The sequence below is a fragment of the Perognathus longimembris genome, chromosome 28 (genome assembly GCF_023159225.1).
Source record: "Perognathus longimembris pacificus isolate PPM17 chromosome 28, ASM2315922v1, whole genome shotgun sequence".
Classification (NCBI taxonomy): Eukaryota; Metazoa; Chordata; class Mammalia; order Rodentia; family Heteromyidae; genus Perognathus; species Perognathus longimembris.
In genome coordinates, this window is record NC_063188.1 from 67,463,305 (window position 1) to 67,471,468 (window position 8,164).

The following is an 8,164-nucleotide window of genomic DNA, read 5'->3' on the forward strand; positions in this document are numbered from 1 at the left end:
CATGAAATCTTTGTTTCTCTGGGTCTAGGTTACTTCATTTAATATTTTTTTCCAAGTCTTTCCATTTCCTTACAAATGGTGCACTATTATTCTTTCTAATGGATGAATGCAATTTCATTGTGTACATATGCCATATTTTCTTGATCTATTTGTCCATTGATGGACAGCTGGGCTTATTCCATATCTTGGCCCTGGTAAACTGCTGCAGTGAACATGGTACTGTTGGTGGCATTGCTGTAACCTTGTTTGTGCTTTATTGGATAAATGCCCAGGAGTGGAATTGTTGGATCATAGGGTAGTTTTATGTTTAGTTTTTTGGGGACCCTCCACACTGCTTTCCAGAGTAGTTGAACAAGTTTACATTCTCACCAGCAGTGTAATAGATTTCCCTTTTGGCTGCATCCTTGCCAGCATTTGTTATTGTTTATTTTCTTGGTAATGGCCATTCTAACTGGAGTGAGATAGAATATTGGTGTTGTTTTGACTTGAATTTCCTTTATGGCCAGATATGTGGAACATTTCTTCATGTGTCTATTAGCCCTTTTTACTTCTTCTGATAAGTCTCTCAATAAGTCATTAGCTATACAAGTGATTGCAAATGAATTATTTGAAATAGAATAGACTCTATGGAGAGCTCAATAGTATAATTCTTTAGAACATCTAAGTCAAATCCCAACAAAATAAGCACCAGGAAATAGATACTTGCGGGGGAGAGGGCGACAAAAGGATTGGGTAGACGAATGAAGCAGGTAGAGGAGGAGAATGCAGTTATTAATTCATTGCATATACCACAAAATTAAGAAAAATAGGTATCAGGGCTGGGAATATGGCCTAGTGGCAAGAGTGCTTGCCTCGTGTACATGAAGCCCTGGGTTCGATTCCTCAGCACCACATATATAGAAAAGGCCTGAGGTGGCGTTGTGGCTCAAGTGGCAGAGTGCTAGCCTTGAGCAAAAAGAAGCCAGGGACAGTGCTCAAGCCCTGAGTCCAAGCTCCAGGACTGGCAAAAAAAAAAAAAAAATAGACATCAAAGGAGGTGAGAATTTGAAAGGGGTAACACAGATCAGGATACACTGTATTCATAAACTGCTTTTTTAAATGTCAAAAAATCAGTGCATATCCTACAAAATTAAAAAAAGGAAGTGTTGGGAGGAATGCATGAGAATGTTGAAAGGGGTGAGGTTGATCAAAATGCATTGTAAACACAAACTGCTTTGTTGAATGGCAGCTCCTTTGTACAACTACTTAAAGATAACGAAAATACTTTTTAAAAAGAGAGAACCTTAAAAGCAATAAGAGGAATAATTTATCACATATAAAATTTTGCAAGATTATCAACTGATTTTATCATAAATAACCTTGGAGGACATGAAACATTAGTTAATATACTTGAAATGCTGAAAACACAATCAACAATCTAGCAAGATTGTTCTCAATTAGAGGAAGATTAAAGCATTCTTAGATATGCAAAATGTGAAAGAGCTGATATCTCTAGACCTGACCAGCAACAAATGCTAGAGAAGTCTTTTCGTTTAAACAAAAGACACTAATTACTAACTTGAAGATATAAAAGAGAACACCATTAAAGGTCACTACATGGGCACATATAAAATCTTGAATTATTGTAATTTTGATTTGTAACTCAACTTTATTTACTGATTGATTTGAAAGACATAAAATTATTCATCTGTATTTTGGTCATAGAATATGTAAAGATGTGATTTATGAAATAAATAACTGAAAAAAGTGGTCAGAGCTGATTATGGGCCTTTTTATATGCTATTTAAGTTGCTATACATCAAAATTAGACTATTATTCTTTAGCATTCTATATGTTATCTACAAAGATATATCTATAGAATGTACGTAAAAGGAAATGAAAAGAGAATCAAAAAGTTTACTACAAAAAGTTAGAAAAATGCATAAGAGAAAAATTGCTGGAAGAAATAACCTCTTGGAGAGCATATTTGTCAAAGAGGAAATGAGAAGGAAAAATAGAAAAAAATTAGGAGTAATGAAAATGAAACCACAGTATGCCAAAACTTATGTGATGCAGTAAAAGTAATGTTGGAGGAAAACTGTCACCATAAATTCAATATTTAAAAACAAAAGAGTGTGTAACAAATAATCTAATTTTACATCCTAAACAAAAGAGCAAATTAAACCCAAAGCTTGCCGGAGGAAGGAAATAAAAATACTAGAATGGATGTGAGCAATGAAGAGAAGGTGGAGAATAGAGTGGAACAATGTAGGATTAGAAAAATAATAAAGAAAACAAATTAAGCCAAAATTGGTCCTTTTGAAGATCAACAAATAGATTTTTAGATAGACTGAGAAAAAAGAATAGAAAACATAGAAATAACCTCACAGAGACAAAAAAGGAATTATAAGAATTAGTATAGACAATTACATGCCAACAAATTTAATTGCCCAAAAGAAATGAACAAAATCCTTTTAATACACCATTTACCTATACCAGCTCAAGAATAACTAGGAAATCTGAACAGACCTATAACAAGAAAATAAATTTGACAATAATGAAAAAGTCCCCCCTCCCTCCTCAAACAAGTTCTGAACCAAATAGTTTCGGGGTGAATTGTACAAAATAGTTGAACATTCTCAAAGTTCCCCTAAAATTGATGAGGCAGGAACAATTCCTAAATAGTCTACAAGATTAGAATTTCCCTGACATCAAAGCTAGACAAAAATAATATATTATAAAAATCTCCAGCAAAGTATTATCGAAAAGAATACAACAGCATGCTGAAAAGATTATTCATCATGAGTAACTAAGATTTGTATTACTTACTTAAGGAATCCAGAAAGTGATTCCTATAGGAAAATCAATGTAATCATCAAGGTTAATAGAACTAAGGTAGAAAGGGCATGAATTATGTCCATTAACTCAGTAAATGTATTGAAAAAAGTACATTCCCATTTATGATATAAGCTCTTAGAAAACAAGGCAATTCCTCAACATGAGAAGGATATTTGTAAAGTACTCACAGTTAACATGCTTAATGATGAAGGATAAATGTTTCCCCTAAGAATTAGATTGAATGGTCACTTTCATCATTGCTATTCAATATTGTATTGGGTGTTCTAATCACAGCTATTAAACAAGAAAAAGAAATGAATTTTCTAACCTGGCAAAGAAGAAATCAAACTATCCTTATGCAGAGTACATCATTATAAATATGCAAAAGCCCAAAGAATCCATAAAAGAACAACTAAAGCAAATAAGAAGTTCAGTTGTGTTACTACACAGCAGTGAGCAAGACAAAAAGAAAATTGAGAAAACTATTTACCATGACATCTAAAATAATGAAATATTTAGGTATAAGTCTAACCAAACAGGAGAAGGAGTTTAAGGGTAAAAGCTACAATAAAATACTGAAAATACATGTAATAACAACATGTAAATAAACAGAAACATTTAACATTGTAAGGATATATTACCTAATATTATGGATAAGTGCACCCCAACAGCCCATGTGAGGCTTGGTCCTCAGCCTATGGCACTGTTGGAAAGTAGTCCAATCTTTAGAATTAGAGGCCAGTGGGAGGCATTCCAATCTTTTAGGGTGTGCCCTTGAAAGAGATTTAGAATTCTACTCCTTTCCTATTTCATTCTTAGCCATGAAATGAATGGAATTCTTCTGTCACATATTGCTACTATGATGTACTACTTCACCAGAGGCCCCAAAGCATCAGGGCCAATTTATCATAGAAAAATCTACTAAACTTTGAGCCAAAATACCACTTTCCCATTTTTTTCAATTAGACTGACTAATATACCAATGTAGTCTATAAATTTACTTTAACTCTTAAAAAATTCCAAAAGCTTTTTCACAGAAATATAGAAGCCAGTATTCAAATTAGTACAGAATTGTAAGGGCTTCCAATAGCTGAGACAATCTTGAAAAAAAAAAAAAAAGAAAGAACAAAGTTACCCAATACCAATAGCTCACTCCTATAATCCTAGCTACTTCAGAAGGCTGAAATCTGACAATGCTGATTTGAAGCCAGCCAGAGCAGACACTCTCATCTCCATTTACCTAGTAAGAGTTGGAGGTGTGACTTAAGTGATAGAGCACCAGCCAGCAGTGAGATCATGAGAGAGAGAGAGAGAGAGAGAGAGAGAGAGAGAGAGAGAGAGAGAGAGAGAGAGAGAGAGAGAGAGAGAGTTGAAAGATTCACTCTTTGAAAGTTCCAGCTAACGGTACTTAATGTGGTTTAAGGAAGGACAGACATAGAGAAGGGAACAAAGAGCTCAGAAATAAATTCATATATATATATGGTTTTTAAATTCTCAACAAGGTTGTTGAAACAATTGAATGGAGAAAGAGAATCTTATCAACAAATGGTGCTGGGAAAGTTGTATACCCACACGCAAAATGAATTTGAACCATAACTTATAACATATAATATTAATTCAAAATGGGTCCAAGATCTGAATAAGAACTAAACCTATAAAACCTTTACAAGAGGGCTGGGTTGTAGCTCAGTGGCAAAGTATTTGCCTAGCAAGTGCAATGCCCTGAGTTCAGTCCCCAGTACCAAAAAAGAGAAAGCCTTTTAGAAGAAAACATAGGGGTATCCCTCATGACATTGGACTGAGTGATAACTTTGTAGTTGTGACATCAAAAGTATAGGAAACAAAAGACAAAATAGATTAAATTGGATTTTGTCAAAATTACTTTCTATATATCAAAGGAGAATATAAAAAAATCAAAACAGTTGCCCATAAAGTGGGTAAAATATTTACAAATCATATTTATGCAATGAGATAATAGCCATAATACATGAAAGCTTAATCCACAATAGAATAATGATGAAATTGTAAAATGCATAAAAGACTTAAATAAATATGCTTCAAAAAGATTTACAAGCTGGGCACTGGTAGCTCATGCCTGTAATCCTAGCTACTTCAGGAGGCTAAGATCTGAGGTTCACAATTTGAAGCCAACCCCAACAGGAAAGTCCATGTGACTTAACTCCAATTAACCATAAAAACACCAGAAGTAGAGCTGTGGCTCAAGTTATAGAGTGCTAGCCTTGAGGAGCAAAAGCTAAGGGACAGTGTCCAGGCCCTGAGTTCAAGCCTGAATAAAGCACACATGCTCAAAAGTAGGGACATTTTATCAGAGAAGGAGATGCATGTAGCCAAAACACAACAGATTTCTCATCTGTAAGATTGTAATAGTCAAGCCCATTATACAGGATCATTAAAGATTGCTAAGTACAAGATGTATAACATAGTATATAGCATGTATAGTAGATGTTATATAAATGTTAGTTTAATTATCCTAATACATACAAAAAAAAATCCCTGTCTCTTCACTTCAGGACTTCAGGCCAATGTGACTGGGCTTCATGTGCAAATGATATCACTACAGTTTAGTACTATTTCCAGACATTTGGGCCCTGGCATTTAGACTGGGAACATATGAAACTCCAAATGCCTCTGATTTTTCCCACTTACCATATTAAAAGATATACAGCAAGTCACCTAGTTTTCCCCTTGAGTTTAGCTGACAAAATTATGAACATTATTATTAGTACCTTGATTCAGTAAATTTCAAAGCAGTTTTTTCTTAGAAATTCTCCATACATTTCAAGCACACTTTGACGATAAGAATAATAGCTTTTTTTTGGCCAGTCCTGGGCCTTGGACTCAGGGCCTGAGCACTGTCCCTGGCTTCTTCCCGCTCATGGCTAGCACTCCGCTACTTGAGCCACAGCGCCACTTCTGGCCGTTTTCTGTATATGTGGTGCTGGGGAATCGAACCCAGGGCCTCGTGTATCCGAGGCAGGCACTCTTGCCACTAGGCCATATCCCCAGCCCCAGAATAATAGCTTTTTAACAGTCATTCATAAGAAGTCTGGTGACTGTTTCTTGATGGAAAGAATACTTATGGCTCTTACATGAGACACTTATCCCTTGGTGGTAATGAAGATGAAATCTGGAAGATGATACTGAGGACAGGAAGAAGGAGCAAGCAAACGGCAATTCCATTTGCCCTTCAAAATAAATCTGGAGCATTTCTCAATCTTCTTCAAAGCTTCAAGATGGACACAACCATCTATACATTCCAGCAAAGATACTGGCTGCTGAAGTTGTCTGATAAGAACTATGATAACATCTACAGTTGAGCAAGAATTGATAGTTGACCACTTTAATCCTAGCTACTTAGTACCTGAGATCTGAGGCTCTCAGTTCAAAGCCAGCTTGGGTAGAAAAATGTGTGAGATTCTTATCTCCAATTAGCCACCCAAAAGCCAGAAATAGTGTTCAAATGGTAGAATGCCAGTCTAAAACTGGGCAGAGGTCTGAGGAAGAAGGAGTAGTGCCGAGTTCAAGCTGCAGCTCCAGGCGTGTGTGTGTGCACACATTCACATACACGCACACACATACATGCATACACTAGGATTGAGACTTTGTATACAATTAGCATCAAGATACAACCTCTACAACTTATCTTTATCTATTTCTGGTAGGGATAAAGTTCCCTGTTTTTCTTGCTTTCCAAAATCTCTCTGATGTGAAATCGACATGGCAGTAGGCCTCACACAGTATATATGCAGGTGTATGTTTCTGTATATACATATGTGTGTGTGTGAATGTGTATGTCCTCCCTTGCCAATGATTCAAAGTAATTGCTTTTAATTGAGGTTTACATTCTGGATATAATCAAAGGAGATTGAATGATGCCAATAGAGAAAGAGCTACTAAAGGCCAAAGCAATTAAACAGACTATATTAGAAATTCCAAGTGGAAATGGTAACCCTGGAAATGCCAACAGGAGAAGATATATGGACCCATAGGGGGGCTTTCACAAGCAGGTCAGATCAGTGGAGAAAGGAAATTTCTGTAATGAATGTGTCTTCATGAGTGCTCTCTTAAGTTTGTTAAGGATGCTAATAGAAAATGACATAAAATGCCATAAACTCCCTGGCACCAGTGGTTCAAGCTTGTTATCCTAGCAACTCAGGACTCTGAGATCTGAGGATTATGGGTTCAAAGTCAGTGAAACTCTTATCTTCAATTAACAATCAACAAAGCTGGAGGTGGAACTGTAGCTTTCCTAGTAGAACACTAGCTTTGAGCAATAAACTTGAAGATATTGATCAAGTCCTGACTCAGGAGGGGAGGGGAACGATATGTTGAATAGTTTTTCTGTGTAAATAGTAATTGTTATAAGATTTTTTAAAAATTCAAGTTATGTGTCAATGGCTTATGCCTGTAATCCTAGCTACTCAAGGAGGCTGAGATCTGTGAAATAGTTAGAAGCCAGACCAGGCAGACACATATGTGGGGCTCTTATTTCCAATTACCAAGCAAAAAGTAAGGAGTGGAGATGTGTCTCAAGCAGAAGAGCACCAACCTCAGTGGAAAAAGTAAAGTGAGACCTTGATTCCCTTAGTTCAAGTCCCAGTACTAGCACAAAAACATCCCCAATAATCTGATTTACAATAATTGTCAATTTTTGTAATAAAAAAACAATCTATGTCCAATGTCAAGCTACCAAAAAGATGTTACTGAATGTGTGAAAAGAAGGTACAATCATTTCCCTCATCAACTTCTACAGGCCAGCTCCAGCATACTAGTGGGGAAACATTTTCCTTTAAACTCCCTCCCAATCTTGGAAAGCCTTGCTGTGGTCTATGTGCATGAAAAAAAAATGGTATCCTATTATTATTATTATTTTGTAAACATCCATCAACAGTGTCTTCACACTTCACATTTTTGATTGATTTTTTAAAATCTTCTTTTGTCACAGCTTGCCTTTCATAAAGAGCAACTGTAAGACAGTTGGTAATCAGCATGCTAACGCCTTGCCACCCTCACCTTTCCAATTTTCCCATCTTATGGCCACTCGGTTTGTTTCTCTATGTTCTTGGCCTTTATATTCAGACAGTCTTCAAAGAGCAGCATGACAGATCTCTCAGTTAGAAGATGGATATATAGTGGGGCCAGGAAAGATGGCATTTAGTCAGATATGAAGCTGGTAGAGAGAGTTTGACAGAACTAGAAAATGATACTTTGTATGTGTATATATTGCTATTGAGGCTTGAATATAGGGCCTGGGCGCTGTTTCCATTTGAGCCACAGCTCCACTTCTAGCTTTTTGCTGGTTAATTGGAGATAAGAGTCTCATGGA